The following is an 18,792-nucleotide window of genomic DNA, read 5'->3' on the forward strand; positions in this document are numbered from 1 at the left end:
TCTATGATTTCTTAATTAGTAGATATGAAAACTTTATATCTACAGCAATACAAAAAGAGTTACAGTTACACAGACCAGCTTAGTTCATGGAAGCAGTACATCCTGCAGTATGTCTGTTTGCACATCACATTCATTTTAACACTGAAATTTAAAATACTTTCTTTTATGAGTTTTGGAGAGCAAAGTCATTGATGATGTCTTCACATGATAAGCTATGGAGTTTATCACTTTCGATGCACAGAATGCTTAGGGCAAATAGCTTTTCTTGCAGCATTGTTGTCTGCAGTTCATTCTTGATATATTTCAGTTGCAAAAATGACCTTTCTCCTGAGCAGTTTGTTACCATTAGATTAAAAAAAAGCTGCAAAATCACTTTAAAAAACCAGTAAAAAAAATTATGTCATAAATATTGAGATTTTATATAGCTATTCAACTATAAATATATATATGCCGAAAACCTGTGTTATTTTACCAGGATATTTCTGTGAAAGTTAGTGCTATTTTGTCTATGTTCTCATAGGAAAACAAGAGAGGATATATAATTTTGTTTACACCATGAATGAGGAAAATTATCTTTCTTTTCATATGAATAGATGAAAAAAACTTTTGATTAATTTTGTTAGGGAAATACAAAGTTTATCCAGACTATATATTTACAAAAGTTTAGTCTGATTTTATTTTCACTATGAAACAATGAATTTTTCGGACTTTTCTTTTGTCATACTATAAAAATACAATATATTATGCATATGATATGTGATTTATAAGTCTATAAAACAATTTTTACATAGCATACTACCTATAATAAAATATTATCTTGTGTGCTCCAAATCCACCAAGCAGAAAATCCCAGTCTTTTTTCTAGGCAGACATCTCTGCTGGTGTTTGCTTCTCTATCCTTTGTCTTCCCCCAGGACTACTCGACTAAACACCTGGGACGCACAGAGTGACAACAAGCTATACGCTCAAAGAATTTACAAGAAAGAAGACTGGTAATCTCTAGACAGGCATTGAGAAAGTGAGAAAAGCTAGCCTATATTCAAGCAAATATAATGAATATTTAATAGCCTATAAATCATATATGCACATAGTTTGAAATAACTTGCTCACCAAGTACTCAGAATATTTTGATATATATATCTTTCCTTCACTTCTCTCAGAACCCTCTGTTTATCCTTTTGTCAGCACTCTCTGATATTTACTGTGAAGGTTCCCAAAACTGATGGAGGGAAACCAACACAAATTTATCCTCCTCAAGATCCACTTGACACAAGTACCTAAAATAATCACCTTCAGACTCAGTCATGTGAAGCATGGATAGACATGAAGCAGAAAGTGGCATGCATACTAAAATACACAATTGTATATATGTACAGATCAAAGAAGAAAGAACACTCTAACACTTAAGAAAACAATACGTGATGTCACTCCTAGGATGAGTCCCATAGGAGTATGAGTTTGGCAAGATTGCTTGACGACACTGCCATCTCCAACCTCACATTTTTCCCGATTTTATCAGCAGTGAGATTATGTATTTATTTAAATAAGTTATGAAGGCATGGTCAGAATTTTACCAGTAGCAGCTGGCCAACAAAACACTGCTTTAGGAAACTGATAGCAGACTTACTCATAGAAATACTAATTTTAGAAGTGCAATTATCATTTTTTTTCTCAGCCCCGGCCTCCCACCTGTGATTAATGAACAATTATTGAAGGGTAAGGATATTTGTGTAGCCAGATGTGTATATTTTTGTCATAGTTGAACAAAAATGTCTATGATTTAGAGAGAATCTTCTTTTTCCCATATCTCCTTTATCAACCAATTTTGATAAAATCTGAAAGGGAGTCAAAGTTTTTTTTTTTAGAGGCCCCTCATAATAGACTCTTACAGATTCATAGACTCTAGGACTGGAAGATACCTCGAGAGGTCATCGAGTCCAGTCCCCTGCCCTCCTGGTAGGACCAAATACTGTCTAGACCATCCCTGATAGACATTTATCTAACCTATTCTTAAATATCTCAAGAGATGGAGATTCCACAACCTCCCTAGGCAATTTATTCCAGTGTTTAACCACCCTGACAGTTAGGAACTTTTTCCTAATGTCTAACCTAAACCTCCCTTGCTGCAGTTTAAGCCCATTGCTTCTTGTTCTGTCATTGGAGGCTAAGGTGAACAAGTTTTCTCCCTCCTCCTGATGACACCCTTTTAGATACCTGAAAACTGCTATCATGTCCCCTCTCAGTCTTCTCTTTTCCAAACTAAACAAACCAATTCTTTCAGCCTTCCTTTATAGGTCATGTTCTCAAGACCCTTAATCATTTTTGTTGCTCTTCTCTGGACCCTCTCCAATTTCTCCACATGTTTCTTGAAATGCAGTTCCCAGAACTGGACACAGTATTCCAGTTGAGGCCTAACCAACGCAGAGTAGAATAGAAGAATGACTTCTCGTGTCTTGCTCACAACACACCTGTTAATGCATCCCAGAATCACGTTTGCTTTTTTTGCAACAACATCACACTGTTGACTCATATTTAGCTTGTGGTCCATTATAACCCCTAGGTCTCTTTCTGCCGTACTCCTTCCTAGACAGTCTCTTCCCATTCTGTATGTGTGAAACTGATTGTTCCTTCCTAAGTGGAGCACTTTGCATTTGTCTTTATTAAACTTCATCTGGTTTACCTCAGACCATTTCTCCAATTTGTCCAGATCATTTTGAATTATGACTCTGTCCTCCAAAGCAGTTGCAATCCCTTCCAGTTTGTTATCATCTGCAAACTTAATAAGCGTACTTTCTATGCCAACATCTAAGTCATCAATGAAGATATTGAACAGAGCCGGTCCCAACACAGACCCCTGCGGAACCCCACTTGTTATACCTTTCCAGCAGGATTGGGAACCATTAATAACTACTCTCTGAGTACGGTTATCCAGCCAGTTATGCACCTACCTTATAGTAGCCCTATCTAAATTGTATTTACCTAGTTTATCAATAAGAATATCATGCGAGACTGTATCAAATGCCTTACTAAAGTCTAGGTATACCACATCCACCGCTTCTCCCTTATCCACAAGACTCGTTATCCTATCAAAGAAAGCTATCAGATTGGTTTGACATGATTTGTTCTTTACAAATCCATGCTGGCTATTCCGTATCACCTTACCACCTTCCAACTGTTTGCAGATGATTTCCTTAATTACTTGCTCCATTATCTTTCCTGGCACAGAAGTTAAATTAACTGATCTGTAGTTTCCGGGGTTGTTTTTATTTCCCTTTTTATAGATGGGCACTATATTTGCCTTTTTCCAGTCTTCTGGAATCTCTCCCGTCTCCCATGATTTTCCAAAGATAATAGCTAGAGGTTCAGATACCTCCTCTATTAGTTCCTTGAGTATTCTAGGATGCATTTCATCAGGCCTTGGTGACTTGCAGGCATCCAACTTTTCTAAGTGATTTTTTACTTGTTCTTTTTTTATTTTATCTTCTAAACCTACCGCCTTCCCATTAACATTCACTATGTTAGGCATTCCTTCAGACTTCTTAGTGAAGACCGAAACAAAGAAGTCATTAAGCTTCTCTGCCATTTCCAAGTTTCTTGTTACTGTTTCTCCCTCCTCACTGAGCAGTGGGCCTACCGTGTCCTTGGTCTTCCTAATGTATTCAGCCTTGCTTCTAATGTATTGATAAAAAGTCTTCTTGTTTCAATTTATCCCTGTAGCTAGTTTGAGCTCATTTTGTGCCTTTGCCTTTCTAATCTTGCCCCTGCATTCTTGTGTTGTTTGCCTATATTCATCTTTTGTAATCTGTCCTAGTTCCCATTTTTAATATGACTCTTTTTTATTTTTTAGATCATGCAAGATCTCGTGGTTAAGCCAAGGTGGTCTTTTGCCACATTTTCTATCTTTCCTACCCAGTGGAATAGCTTGCTTTTGGGCCCTTAAGTGTCCCTTTGAAAAACTGCCAACTCTCCTCAGTTGTTTTTCCCCTCAGTCTTGATTCCCATGGGACCTTACCTATCAGCTCTCTGAGCTTACCAAAATCCACCATCCTGAAATCTATTGTCTCTATTTTGCTGTACTCCCTTCTACCCTTCCTTAGAATTGCAAACTCTTAGGATTTCATGATCACTTTCACCCAAGCTTCCTTCTACTTTCAAATTCTCAATGAGTTCCTCCCTATGTGTTAAAATCAAGTCTAGAACAGCTTCCCCCCAGTAGCTTTTTCAACCTTCTGAAATAAAAAGTTGTCTGCAATGCAGTCCAAGAACTTATTGGATAGTCTGTGCCCCGCGGTGTTATTTTCCCAACATATATCTGGATAGTTGAAGTCCCCCATCACCCCCAAATCTTGGGCTTTGGATGATTTTGTTAGTTGTTTAAAAAAAGCCTCATCCACCTCTTCCACCTGGTTAGGTGGCCTGTAGTAGACTCCTAGCATGACATCACCCTTGTTTTTTACCCCTTTTAGCCTAACCCAGAGACTCTCAACACTTCCGTCTCCTATGTCCATCTCCACCTCAGTCCAAGTGTGTACATTTTTAATATACAAGGCAACACCTCCTCCCTTTTTCCCCGTCTATCCTTCCTGAGCAAGCTGTACCCATCCACACCAACATTCCAATCGTGTATTATCCCACCAAGTTTCAGTGATGCCAACGTCATAGTTGTATTTATTTATTAGCACTTCCAGTTCTTCCTGCTTATTACCCATACTTCTCGCATCTGTATATAGGCATCTAAGATACTGGTTTGATCTTGCCTCCCAGTTTTGCCATGACCCTTCTTTCTCTCTGCCATTATAGCCCATGCTCCCTCTTGTTTCCGACCCATCTCCCAGGTCTCCATGTTCCCCACTTACCTGTGGGCTTTGCTCACCTGTCCCCATCGAACCTAGTTTAAAGCCCTCCTTACTAGGTTAGCCAGTCTGTGTGCAAATAGGGTCTTTCCCCTCCTCAAAAGGTGTATGCCATCTCTGCCTAGCAGTCCTTCCTCGAATAGCATCCCATGATCGAGGAAGCCAAAGCCTTCCTGGCAACACCATCTTCGCAGACAGGCATTCACCTACCTCCATGATGCACCTGTCTCTGCCCGAGCCCCTACCTTTGACAGGAAGAATCGAAGAGAATACCACCTGCGCTCCAAACTCCTTCACCCGTACTCCCAGAGCCCTGTAGTCACTCTTGATCCGCTCAGTGTCACACCTCGCAGTATCATTTGTGCCCACACGGATGAGTAGCATGGGGTAGTAGTCAGAGGGCTGGATAATCCCCGAGAATGCCTCTGTAACATTTCAGATATGTGTCCCCAGCAGGCAGCATACGTCTCGAGATAAAATGTCAGGGCAACAAATGGGCGTCTCCATCCCCCTCAGCAGAGAGTCTCCGACCACCACTACGCTGCGTTTCCTATTCGCAGTGGTGGCAGCAGACCTCCCAGCCTTAAGGGTACGAGGCTTCTCCTCCTTTACTGTAGGGGGTGATTCCTTCTCTCCTGTATCAAGAAGAGCATAAAGGTTACCTATTACCATGGCGGGAGGGTTCGGAGCAGGAGTAGAGCACTGCCTGCTGCCAGAAGTAACCAGCTGCCAGTGTCCACCCTGAACCATCTCCTCCTCCACCAGTTGTGTGTCAGCAGTCCTGTGTACTGGGACAGCTACCTCAGCTGTCTCCACATGGACACTGTCCAGAAATTGCTCGTGGATTCGGATGCTCCTCAACCTAGCCACCTCCTCCTGTAACTCTCCCATCTGCTGCCTGAGAGATTCCACCAGCAGGCACCTTTCACATTGGATGCCCCCTGCCTGGATATCAGTAAGTGGAAATTGCAAATTACAGTCCCTGCAAAACCACACCAGGATCTGGGTGGAATCATCCATGCCCAGGTGCTCTGTCTGGCTACAGGCGCAGATGGATGAGACAGAAGCAGTGCTGGCATAGGTGTTGCGGGTCTTCCTAACCATCATAAGCCTCCCTCTGTCAAACTCCCTCTCAGATTCCCCTGTCTGCAGCTCCCTGTCTGCTCTGCTCCCCTGGTCGCTCTGCCTCTGAGTGGGGAAATTGTATGCAGGGCAATAAATGTAGGGCTGGGGCAGCAGGTTGGGGTACAGGAGGGAGTGCGAGGTGTGAGTGCAGTGCAGTGTGTAGGAAGGGGCTATGGGCAAGGGATTGGAGTGCAGGAGGGGTGCAGGGGGCTCGGCAGGGGGTTGGGGTGCAGGAGGGTTGCGGAGTGCAGGAGGGGGCTCAGTGCAGGAGGTTAGGGGGCTCAGGCCAGGGGGTTGGAGTGTGGGGTGCAGGAGGGGTTCGGAGTGCTGGCTCCGGCCTTGAGCAGCTCTGGGGTGGCAGCGGTGTGCAATGTATGGTTACGTTGTAAATGTCCTGGAGCAGGAGAAGTAAGGTAAAATGAGGTAATCTTGGTTCTAAAGCAAAAACAGTTCAAAAAAGTATGTGCAGAATGAGATAATGAGACAATGAGCATATGCAGTACTCAAAGTAAAAGGGTGACAGAAAAGTTCAAACAGCCTCTACCTGAACTGGCTTCAGCCAGCTGGTTATTAAAAATGAGGAAATGTTTGGTAGGGAGCATTATCAGTATGAAAGGTGAAAGGACAGCTAAGTAGGTGAATCAAGCATGCTCAGTAGAGATCTGATGGCCAATGGAACAGTATACAAATTATTAGTGTATGCTCCTGGGCGAATTCTGCACCAGTGTGCACATGCCTAATTCATGTGCAGCACATATTTGTTATATTTTTCCACAGAAAATAACTTCTGCTGGAAAGTGCTGCAGTTCTCCCTCTTGCCCACTGTGGAGGGCGCTGTGGTGCTAGAACAGAGCGGCCACTCTCAGTCGGACCCAGCTACCATAGGGAAGAGAAAGAGCTTGCAGTGCCCTCTTCACAGTGCCTGTTGGGCCAGGTCATGAGACAGACGGCATGAGGCACATTTGGCTGCTTGGGGTCACAGGCAGGGGTTCATAAGGGCTAGTGGGGGAGGACAGACTGGGGCAGGGGTCGAATAGGAGTGGACACGCAGGGCCATAGGCAGGGAGAGGGGTAAAGGGCCATATGGGGGAAGAGGCTGAGAAGGGGGCACAGAGACACATAGGGACAGGGGGAGGGAGTGTCTGAGTGGGGGTGGAGGAACACATGTGGATGGGGTGTGAAAAGACACATGAGAACGGGAGCAGATGTACATGACTGAATTGGAGAGGCCAGGGGTCAGCCAGAGTCTGCATGTGGGAGGTTCCCTAATAGCAGTGCCAGATGAATGCATAAGCTAACTACGCTACAGCTTATGGCAGAGGAGGGTAAAGTACGGCCCATGGGCCAAATCTGGCCCATCAGGGCTTTCAATCTGGCTCACAGGATTGCCAGCCTCGTGGCAATAGTAATATTTACTATTGGGCATGCTAAGCCAAGAGGTACTTCATCAACAGACTTCTTGATACATCTATCTCCATCTTACTTCAGCATCATCGAGCTCAGTTTATACAGTAGTGTGAGGGAGCGGTTCCTCAACAGGGAAGGAGAATGGACTGAGAAAATATTCTAGTTTAAAAGGCCTCCTTTTTCTTCGCCCTCACACACTCACAGCAGAGACATCTAGCTACGGATCTCAGGCTTCGGAAGTGCCATTTCTAACCGTGGTAGCGAGGCACCTTTGTTCTTAAAAGAGACCGGCTGTAGCTATGTCCCGAAGCCGTCTCCATGTTTTTTTGCATGCAGCAGAGGTGCCAGGGAGTAGGGGAAATTAGGGGAATACGAAAGGCTGTTTAGTGACTGAGAGTCCCTTGTCCTTCAGGCTCAACCAATTGTATGCGTTGCTGATGGAGGGCTATTATGCTCCCCATTGTAGCAATGTGTGCGTTTCAGTGGTTTGCTCTCTCTTTGTCCATCTTTCCCCGGCGTCACAGAGCTCAGTTTATGGAGTAGTGTGAGGGAGCGGTTCCATTTCTTTCCGTTTTGGGCTTTTGTCCATCCCATTGGTAGAGCTGGGATTGCTTTGGGCAACCGTGACTGCACATAGTGTGTAAAAGGCTTCTGGCGGAGAATTGGTACAAGCCGGATCTGGCGGACTTTCTGGCAAGGAGCTGCCGGGCTATGCGTAGATAATCCGAAGCTTTGCTGTCCTTGGCCTAGGCGGGCAGGGAGGCAACTCGTCCCCTTTCCTTTGCAGTTTTTGCTCTTCTTGTTTTCATGAGCAGAGGCGTTAGGTGTGTGTGGGAGTGCAAAGCCTGGGCGTGTGTGAGTTTCTGTGATGGTCTCTGGCAAGGTGTATTTGCTTGAAAGGCAAGAAAGGGGAGCAGCGTTCTTTGCTATGCCAGGTGTCCTTGTTGAGCGGAGGTCCTTTCCGAGGGGGTGTGCAAGCATAAAGGTAGTTTGTTTTGCAGTGTGAAGCGATTGCTGGATGGGGTTTGTGCTGAATTGACAGGGCGTGGCGGAGAGGGCGGGTCTCCTGGCATGGGCATGGGGAGTTAGCTCAAATGGTAGAGCGCTCGCTTAGCATGCAAGAGGTAGCGGGATTGATGCCCGCATTCTCCAGGCTGTTGGTCTTTCTCCTTTTTTCATCCCCACCCGCCTTCACCATTTATGTCTGCGCAGAAAGGAGTGTTGCGGTCCGCTCTTGGCTTTGCGGTAAGCCTTTTGTCCTGAGGGAGCAAAAGGGGCAGCTTCTCTTTCTGGAGTGTGTGTGTGTGTGTGTGTGTGTGAGTTCTTTTCTGTTGCCAGTTGCTTTGTGTTTGTTTTTCCTGAGGTAGGCGTGGGAGGCCGAGTCGGGTGTGAAAGGGTACGAGCGGGAATGTGTCCATTATTGAGGAAGGGGAAGGGGAATAGACTGTGAAAATGTTGTGGTTTAAAAGACCCCGTTGAAGCCAGGCAGGAGGCCCTGAACATGTTTTCCATTGCACCACCGTCCCTATTCTGAGTGGGAATCAGGGCTGGGGTCCCAACATTGTGCTGCGCGTGCTTGAGACAATCCCGGGTCCCTTGCGGGTCAGTGGGAGGATGTGGCTGTGATGCAGTAGGGACTGTCTGTGTGGGGAGTGGGAGACCAGGAGAGGACTTTAGGGGATGGACGATGCCAGGGCCTGTAACCTGAGCTAGGTAAGGGAGGGGAAAAAGGAAGGGAGTGGCAGGAGGGAAGCAGTTTGAGTTTGGGCTTGGGGCTGGATGGGCGGAATTCAGGGTATCCTAGCTAGGATCCAAGTACCCTGAAAGCCCAGAAGGACTCGGTGGAACGGTCCTGACTGTGCCTGCAAGCTCTGCTGTAACCTGTGTTCCTGTTGTCCAATAAACCTTCTGTTTTACTGGCTGGCTAAGAGTCACTGTGGGTCCCAGGAAGAGGGGTGCAGGACCGGACTCCCCCACACTCCGTGACAACTGGTGGCAGCGGCGGGAGATACTGCACCCCGTGGATGGCGCTTCCTGCAGTAAGTGACTGGGAAGCAGTAAAACGAAGGGGTGGTTAACCCCTGGGAGTGTGTGCCCAGTGAGAAGGACTTTGCAGTAACAGGGTCCCCCGGGGGATTGCAGCGAGCGGTCCCAAGGGCGGAGGAGTCTGCAGCTCGACCCTGGCAGAGAGGTGGTGACCTCACAAAGGGCTGGTGCACTAGGGGTCCCCCTGGAAACCGTGGGGAGCGGCGAGCACCCCGGCCTGTGAGCGGCCAGCAGGAAGATGTATGCCAAGCGGCGCAAGTGCGACCTGCTGGAGCTATGCAAGCAGAGGGGGCTGTGCCCGGGGAGACTCACCAAGGACCAGCTGATTGCCCAGCTGGAGCAGGGAGACCGCATGAATGAACGGAGCCCTGTCTCTGAGGGAAACAGCCGGGCAGATGCAGCGCAAGCACCAGTGTCTGTTCCCGCTGGGAGTGGTCAGCTGGCGGACGAGGGCTTCACGAGACCCCCCCTTCCTAGGCCTAGGGGAAGGGCGGGGAGGAGCCCAGTGTATACCGAGGGCACCGTGACACCCCCGGCCAGCAGGGGATCCTCCCGGCGAAGCTCACCCCCCAGCAGGGGATCCTCCCGGCAACGCTCGGCATCCGTGGAGCAGATGCAGCTGGAATATGAAAGGGAGCTGAAATGGGAGGAGCTCGAGTTAAAGAGGCAAGAGCTGGAGGAGAAGGCGAACCAGCGTAAACATGAGGAGAACCAGCGCCAGCGTGAGTGGGAGGAGAAGGAGAACCAGCGCCAGCGTGAGCGGGAGGAGAAGGAGAACCAGCGTAAACATGAGCGGGAGGAGAAGGAGAGCCAGCGTAAACGTGAGCGGGAGGAGAAGGAGAAACAGCGTAAACATGAGCTGGACCTGGCCCAGCTGAGGAGAAGTGAGGTCCCGGCTGCGGTGAGTGAGGGGGGACCCAAGCCTACAAAAAGCTTTGATAAGCACTTGCTGCCCCGGCATAAGGAGGGGGAGGACATAGATACCTTCCTGACGGCCTTTGAGAATGCCTGCGAGCTGCACAGGGTTGACCCTGCAAACAGGATCGCAGTTCTCACCTCCTTGCTGGACTCCACAGCCGTGGAGGTGTACAGCCGACTGAAAGGGGTGGAGGCAGGGGACTACGAACTGTTCAAACAGGCCCTGCTCCGTGAGTTTGGGCTGACTCCTGTGATGTACCGGAAAAAGTTCCGGAGCCAGCGTAAAACCCGTGAGGTCACATACCTACAACTGGTCAACCGGGCGCAGGGGTATGCCCGCAAGTGGACAGCTGGGTGTCAAAACCTAGTCCCAGATTTGGACCTTAGCGTCCAAAATATGGGGGTTAGCATGAAAACCTCCAAGCTTCGTTACCAGCTTGGACCTGGTACTGCTGCCACCACCCAAAAAATTAGAGTGTTTTGGGGCACTCTGGTCCCCCAAAAAACCTTCCCTGGGGACCCCCAGACCCAAATCCCTTGAGTCTCACAACAAAGGGAAATAAACCTTTTCCCTTCTCCCCCCCCCCCAGGTTCTCCTGGAGAGATACACAGAAGCAAACTCCGTGAGTCTAAACAGAGGGACTCCACCCTTCCCGTTCCCCAGTCCTGGAAAACAGAATTACTTTCCTCTTCACCCAGAGGGTATGCAAAGTCAGGCTAGTACATCTAACCCACACAGATGGCCCCCTGACTTCTTCCTCCCACCAATTCCCTGGTGAGTACAGACTCACTTTCCCTGGAGTTCCTCACTAAAGAAAAACTCCAACAGGTCTTAAAAGAAAGCTTTATATAAAAAAGAAAGAAAAGTACATACAAATGGTCTCTCTGTATTAAGGTGACAAATACAGGGTCAATTGCTTAACAGAAATATGAATAAACAGCCTTATTCAAAAAGAATACAAATCAAAGCACTCCAGCAACTATAAACATGTAAATACAAAAGAAAAACAATAACCCTTATTGTTTTTATGATCTCTGTACTCACAACTTGGAAACCGAAGATTAAAAAGCAGGAAACAGAAATCACTTCTCAAAGCTGAGAGAGAGGCAGGCAGGCAGACAAAGAACTCAGACACAAACTTTCCTCCACCCAGAGTTGAAAAAATCCAGTTTCCTGATTGGTCCTCTGGTCAGGTGCTTCAGGTTACTTTTTTTTCAGGTGAAAGAGACATTAACCCTTAGCTATCTGTTTATGACACTGGGGCCCAAACTAAAGAGGACCTGCTTGACCTATTCATACTGGAACACCTGTACGAGCATGGCCTGTCCGACCTGAGGCTGTGGTTGATGGACCAGAAGCCGGAGAACCCGCAGCATGCAGGCCAGCTGGCCGACCAATTTGTGGACAGTCGGGCAGGGGATGGCAGGGAGGAGTCTCGAAGGAGCAGGCCTGCCTCAACGCAGAGAGAGAGTCATCATGGGACCTCCCAAAGGGGGCCTATGGAGAACCCCCCAAAAGGGGAACATCCAGCGTCGGGTCCCTCCGACCCACTCAAGGGGACCCACGAGACATAGGCTGCTATCGCTGTGGCCAACGAGGTCACATACAGGCCCAGTGCCCCAAGCTCAGGGACAGACCAAGCAGACCCAACCCGCAGAGGGTTGACTGGGTAAAAACCCAATCGGAGGAGGGGCTACATTCCCAGGAAAGGGGGGCTGGCAACATACCACCTGTGGATGCTCCAGGCTCCGGGTTTTTGGTTTTCCGGGTGGGCGCGGGGCTGCCCCTCCGGAAAGAGTGCATTGTTTCCCTGGAAGTAGATGGGAGGAAGGTCACTGGGTACTGGGACACGGGCGCAGAGGTGATGCTGGCTCGGCCCGAGGTGGTGGCCTCAGATCGGATGGTGCCCGACACCTACCTGACCCTGATGGGCGTGGGCGGGACCCCATTCAAGGTACCTGTGGCAAGGGTACACCTGAAATGGGGGGCCAAGGAGGGCCCCAAGGATGTGGGGGTACACCAATATTTGCCCACTGATGTGTTAATGGGAGGTGACCTCGAGGACTGGCCTAGTAACACCCAGAGTGCCCTGGTCGTGACTTGTAGTCGGAGTCGGCAAAGGGCACTGCACCCCGACAACGGGGAAGGTACTCGACCCGAGGTGCAGGACCCTAACCCAGGGAGCGGGGAACGCCCAGGGGCACGGTTCAGAGAGGCTGCGGCCTCAGACCCAGCCAGCAAGAGAGAGCTGGTCCCCATCCCTGTCCCAGCTGCTGAGTTCCAGGCCGAGTTGCAGAAAGATCCCTCCTTGCGGAAGCACAGGGACCGGGCTGACCTTAGTGCAGTACAGACCATGAGGAGAGGTTGCAAGGAGAGGTTCCTGTGGGAGAAGGGGTTCCTGTACCAAGAATGGGCTCCCCCAGGGGAAGTAGAGTCATGGGGGATCAGGAGGCAGCTGGTGGTTCCCCAGAAGTTCCGTCACAAGCTGTTGTACCTGGCCCATGACATCCCTCTCGCAGGGCACCAGGGAATCCAGCGCACCAGGCAGAGGCTGCTACAGAACTTTTACTGGCCTGGGGTCTTTACCCATGTCTGACAGTACTGCCAAACCTGTGACCCCTGCCAGACGGTGGGGAAGGCCCGGGACAAGGGGAAAGCAGCTTTGAGGCCTTTACCCATCATAGAAGAACCTTTCCAGAAGGTGGCCATGGACATAGTGGGACCCCTCAGCAAGATGACCCGGTCAGGGAAGAAATACATCCTGGTGGTGGTGGATTTTGCCACTCGCTACCCCGAGGCGGTGGCCTTGTCCTCTATTGAAGCAGACACAGTGGCAGATGCGCTACTGACAATTTTCAGCCGGGTGGGGTTCCCCAAGGAGGTCTTAACGGACCAGGGGTCCAACTTCATGTCGGCCCTGCTCCGGTCCTTATGGCAGAAATGTGGGGTCCAGCACAACTGGGCCTCAGCGTATCACCCTCAGTCCAACGGGCTGGTAGAAAGGTTCAATGGGACACTGAAGATGATGCTAAAAACATTTATGAACCAGCACCCACAGAATTGGGACAAGTGCTTACCTCACCTGCTGTTCGCGTACAGGGAGGTACCCCAGGAATCTACCGGGTTTTCACCTTTCGAACTGTTGTATGGAAGGCGGGTAAGGGGGCCCCTAGACCTGATGAGGGATGAATGGGAGGGGAAGGCCGCTCCCGAGGGAGAGTCAGTGGTGGAGTATGTCCTGACCTTCCGGGAAAGACTGGCCAAGCTCATGGGCCTGGCCAGGGAGAATCTGGCCCGAGCCCAAAGGAGGCAGAAGGTCTGGTATGACCGCATGGCATGAGCCCGTGCGTTCACCACCGGGGATCAGGTGATGGTTCTCATCCCCGTGAGGAGAAACAAACTCCAGGCCGCCTGGGAAAGGCCCTTCAAGGTTTATCAAGCAACTGAATGAGGTAAACTATGTGGTGGAGCTGTCAAACCGGGCACATCACCGTCGGGTGTACCATGTGAACATGATGAAACCATACTATGACAGGGGGAATGTGGTGTTGGCCGTGTGGACATTCGGAGGGGCAGGGAGATGACCCCTTAGTAGATCTATTCCCTGGGACAAAAGCTGGTTCCCCCCTGGAGGCGATTCCCCTCTCTGATCAACTGACCCCGGGCCAGCACGCTGAGATCAGGGGGGTGCTGCATCTATACCGACAGCTGTTTTCCAACCAGCCTGGACGCACTAATTTGACTGTCCACCGGGTGGAGACCGGGTCACATCCCCCTATAAGATGCTCCCCTTTTCGGGTTACTGGTAAAACTGCCCAGGATCTTGAAAGAGAGGTCAGGGACATGCTGGCTTTGGGGGTGATCCAGCCGTCTTCCAGCCCTTGGGCCTTGCCAGTGGTGCTGGTCCCCAAGAAGGATGGGTCAATCCGGTTCTGTGTGGACTATCGAAAGCTCAATGCCATCACCGTATCTGATGCCTACCCTATGTCCAGGCCTGACGAGCTCCTAGACAAGCTGGGAGGTGCTCGGTACCTCACCACTATGGATCTTACCAAAGGCTACTGGCAAGTGCCGCTGGACGCAGATGCCAGGCCGAAATCGGCCTTTATCACCCCTCTGGGGCTCTATGAGTTTCTGACCCTGTCCTTCGGCCTCAAGGGAGCGCCAGCCACCTTCCAGCACCTGGTGGATCAGCTACTGCGGGGGATGGAGAGTTTTGCCGTGGCATATACTGACGACATCTGCGTCTTCAGACAGACCTGGGAGGACCACATGTCCCAGGTTAAACAAGTCCTGGACCGACTCCAAAAGGCTGGGTTAACAGTAAAGGCTGAGAAGTGCAAGGTGGGGATGGCTGAAGTATCTTACCTGGGCTATCGGGTGGGGAGCGGCTGCCTGAAGCCGGAACCAGCCAAGGTGGAGGTGATCAGAGACTGGCCTGCTCCCCAAACCAAAAAGCAGGTCAAGGCCTTTATTGGGATGGCGGGGTACTATCAAAGGTTCGTGCCCCACTTTAGTCCTCTAGTCGGCCCCATCACTGAACTGTGCAAAAAGGGGAAGCCAGACAAGGAGATCTGGACTGAGCAGTGCCAGGAGGCTTTCCGAGCGCTGAAGGAGGCTCTGGCTAATGGCCCAGTTCTGGCAAACCCAGATTTTGACAAACCCTTTATGGTGTTCACCAATGCCTCAGACACGGGACTGGGGGCGGTGTTAATGCAGGAGGATGAAAAGGGGGAGAGACACCCCATCGTGTACCTGAGTAAGAAGCTGCTACCCCAGGAGCAGAACTAAGCGGCCATCGAGAAGGAATGCCTGGCCATGGTGTGGGCCCTTAAGAAGCTAGAGCCATATCTCTTTGGGCGACACTTCACTGTGTACACCGACCACTCTCCCCTGACCTGGCTGCACCAGATGAAAGGAGCCAACGCCAAGCTCCTGAGGTGGAGCCTGCTCCTGCAGGACTATGACATGGACGTGGTTCATGTGAAGGGAAGTGCCAACCTGACAGCGGATGCGTTGTCCTGGAGAGGGGGCCCTGAACTTCCCCAGGTCACTGGGCAGAGTGACCCTGCTCAGTTCAGTCTTGAAGGGGGGAGAGAGGTGATGCAGTAGGGACTGTCTGTGTGGGGAGTGGGAGACCAGGGGAGGACTTTAGGGGATGGACGATGCCAGGGCCTGTAACCTGAACTAGGTAAGGGAGGGGAAAGGTCAACACCTTTGCCCGGGAAGGGGACAAAGAAAGGGAGTGGCAGGAGGGAAGCAGTTTGAGTTGGGGTTGGGGCTTGATGGGCGGAATTCAGGGTATCTTAGCTAGGATCCAAGTACACTGAAAGCCCAGAGGGACTCGGTGGAAGGGTCCTGACTGTGCCTGCAAGCTCTGCTGTAACCTGTGTTCCTGTTGTCCAATAAACCTTCTGTTTTACTGGCTGGCTAAGAGTCACTGTGAGTCCCAGGAAGAGGGGTGCAGGACCGGACTCCCCCACACTCCGTGACAGGAGGGCTAGCAGGAAGGGCTAGCGTCGCGCCCCCGGTGTTGCGTACTTACCTTGCCGCCTTGTCTTTGTGCCATGCCTGTCAGGGAGCCTTTGAGCGGTAGCTGTGTGCGGGCTTCCCGGTGGGTGAATTGAGGGTAAACTAGGCGGCTACCCAGCCCCCGGGGCAGCCGTGAGGATGAAGGGCTAGGTGTGTGTCGCTTATTCCTTTCAAGGGCTGGGCAGAGGCAAGCCTATAATTATGCGTTAGTGCCACTAGCAGTTCTGCCTGACACCTTGAGTGACTCGTGTCCCTTTGCTCCTGTCTTCCTTTGGTAGCTCAGCTGGTAGAGCAGAAGACTGTAGGCTTCGTTCCCCTGGGAATCCTTAGGTCGCTGGTTCAACTCCGGCTCGAAGGAGTGGGCTTTTGTTTCCTCGGTTACACGCTCTTCTTTAGAGCGCCCACTCTGTCCACCGCCATGTTTCCCTCCATTCGTGCGAGACTGGCCGCTGGAAGTCTGCTGCATTTAAAGCACCGCTTGCCACTACTTTCATCTACCACACCTCTTTCCAAGTACCTAGGCCGCAGTTTTCGCCTGTATAGGCAGAGTTCCTTTCTCTTCACCCTCCCGCACTCACAGCGCAGCCATCTAGCTATGGATCTCAGGCTTCGGAAGTGGCATTTCTCACCCTGGTAGCGGGGCGCCTTTGTTCTTAACAGAGACCGGCCGTAGCTATGTCCCCAAGCCGTCTCCGTTTTTGTTTTGCATGGGGCAGAGGTGCCGCGGGGACGTAGTTTCTGGTGGCAGGGAGTGGGCTAACGTGGGGGGGGATAGGAATGGCCCTTTAGTTTCTGAGAGTCCCTTGTCCTCAACCCATTGTGTGCGCTGCTGACGGCGGGCTATTATGCTCCCCGTTGTAGCAATGTGTGCGTTTCAGTGGTTTGCTCTCTCTTTGTCCATCTTTCCCCGGCGTCACAGAGCTCAGTTTATGGAGTAGTGTGAGGGAGCGGTTCCATTTCTTTCCGTTTTGGGCTTTTGTCCATCCCATTGGTAGAGCTGGGATTGCTTTGGGCAACCGTGACTGCACATAGTGTGTAAAAGGCTTCTGGCGGAGAATTGCTACAAGCCGGATCTGGCGGACTTTCTGGCAAGGAGCTGCCGGGCTATGCGTAGATAATCCGAAGCTTTGCTGTCCTTGGCCTAGGCGGGCAGGGAGGCAACTCGTCCCCTTTCCTTTGCAGTTTTTGCTCTTCTTGTTGTCATGAGCAGAGGCGTTAGGTGTGTGTGGGAGTGCAAAGCCTGGGCGTGTGTGAGTTTCTGTGATGGTCTCTGGCAAGGTGTATTTGCTTGAAAGGCAAGAAAGGGGAGCAGCGTTCTTTGCTATGCCAGGTGTCCTTGTTGAGCGGCGGTCCTTTCCGAGGGGGTGTGCAAGCATAAAGGTAGTTTGTTTTGCGGTGTGAAGCGATCGCTGGATGGGGTTTGCGCTGAGTTGACAGGGCGTGGCGGAGAGGGCGGGTCTCCTGGCATGGGCATGGGGAATTAGCTCAAATGGTAGAGCGCTCGCTTAGCATGCGAGAGGTAGCGGGATCGATGCTCGCATTCTCCAGACTGTCGGTCTTTCTCCTTTTTTCATCCCCACCCGCCTGCACCATTTATGTCTGTGCAGAAAGGAGCGTTGCAGTCCGCTCTTGGCTTTGCGGTAAGCCTTTTGTCCTGGGGGAGCAAAAGGGGCAACTTCTCTTTCTGGAGTGTGTGTGAGTTCTTTTCTGTTGCCAGTCGCTTTGTGTTTGTTTTTCCTGAGGTAGGCGTGGGAGGCCGAGTCGGGTGTGAAAGGGTAGGAGCGGGAATGTGTCCATTATTGAGGAAGGGGAAGGGGAATGGACTGTGAAAATGTTGTGGTTTAAAAGGCCCCGTTGAAGCCAGGCAGGAGGCCCTGAACATGTTTTCCATTGCACCGCCGTCCCTATTCTGAGTGGGAATCAGGGCTGGGGTCCCAACATTGTGCTGCGCGTGCTTGAGACAATCCCGGGTCCCTTGCGGGTCAGCGGGAGGATGCGGCGTCCCGGCTAGCAGGCAGGGCTAGCGTCGCGCCCCCGGCGTTCCGTTCTTACCTTGCGGCCTTGTCTTCGTGCCATGCCTGTCAGGGAGCCTTTGAGCGGTAGCTGTGTGCGGGCTTCCCGGTGGGTGAATTGAGGGTAAACTAGGCGGCTACCCAGCCCCCGGGGCAGCCGTGAGGATGAAGGGCTAGGTGTGTGTCGCTTATTCCTTTCAAGGGCTGGGCAGAGGCAAGCCTATAATTATGCGTTAGTGCCAGTGGCAGTTCTGCCTGACACCTTGAGTGACTCGTGTCCCTTTGCTCCTGTCTTCCTTCGGTAGCTCAGCTGGTAGAGCGGAGGACTGTAGGCTTCGTTCCCCTGGGAATCCTTAGGTCGCTGGTTCAACTCCGGCTCGAAGGAGTGGGCTTTTGTTTCCTCGGTTACACGCTCTTCTTTAGAGCGCCCACTCTGACCACCGCCATGTTTCCCTCCATTCGTGCGAGACTGGCCGCTGGAAGTCTGCTGCATTTAAAGCACCGCTTGCCACTACTTTCATCTACCACACCTCTTTCCAAGTACCTAGGCCGCAGTTTTCGCCTGTATAGGCAGAGTTCCTTTCTCTTCACCCTCCCGCACTCACAGCGTAGCCATCTAGCTATGGATCTCAGGCTTCGGAAGTGGCATTTCTCACCCTGGTAGCGGGGCGCCTTTGTTCTTAACAGAGACCGGCCGTAGCTATGTCCCCAAGCCGTCTCCGTTTTTGTTTTGCATGGGGCAGAGGTGCCGCGGGGACGTAGTTTCTGGTGGCAGGGAGTGGGCTAACGTGGGGGGGGATAGGAAAGGCCCTTTAGTGGCTGAGAGTCCCTTGTCCTTCAGGCTCAACCCATTGTGTGCGCTGCTGACGGCGGGCTATTATGCTCCCCCTTGTAGCAA

At 50.8% G+C, this 18,792-nt stretch overlaps 2 non-coding genes across 2 annotated transcripts; both read left to right on the top strand.

The window, feature by feature from the left end:
• The first annotated feature begins 17,356 nt into the window (after positions 1-17,356).
• Positions 17,357-17,429, top strand: TRNAA-AGC. Its single transcript has one exon. It is a non-coding gene; the product is annotated as a tRNA-Ala (tRNA).
• Positions 17,430-18,189: 760 nt separating this feature from the next.
• On the top strand, positions 18,190-18,279 carry TRNAY-GUA. The gene is given in 2 exon segments: positions 18,190-18,226; positions 18,244-18,279. It is a non-coding gene; the product is annotated as a tRNA-Tyr (tRNA).
• Positions 18,280-18,792: the final 513 nt, after the last annotated feature.

Source organism: Gopherus evgoodei, chromosome 2, assembly GCF_007399415.2.
Source record: "Gopherus evgoodei ecotype Sinaloan lineage chromosome 2, rGopEvg1_v1.p, whole genome shotgun sequence".
Classification (NCBI taxonomy): Eukaryota; Metazoa; Chordata; order Testudines; family Testudinidae; genus Gopherus; species Gopherus evgoodei.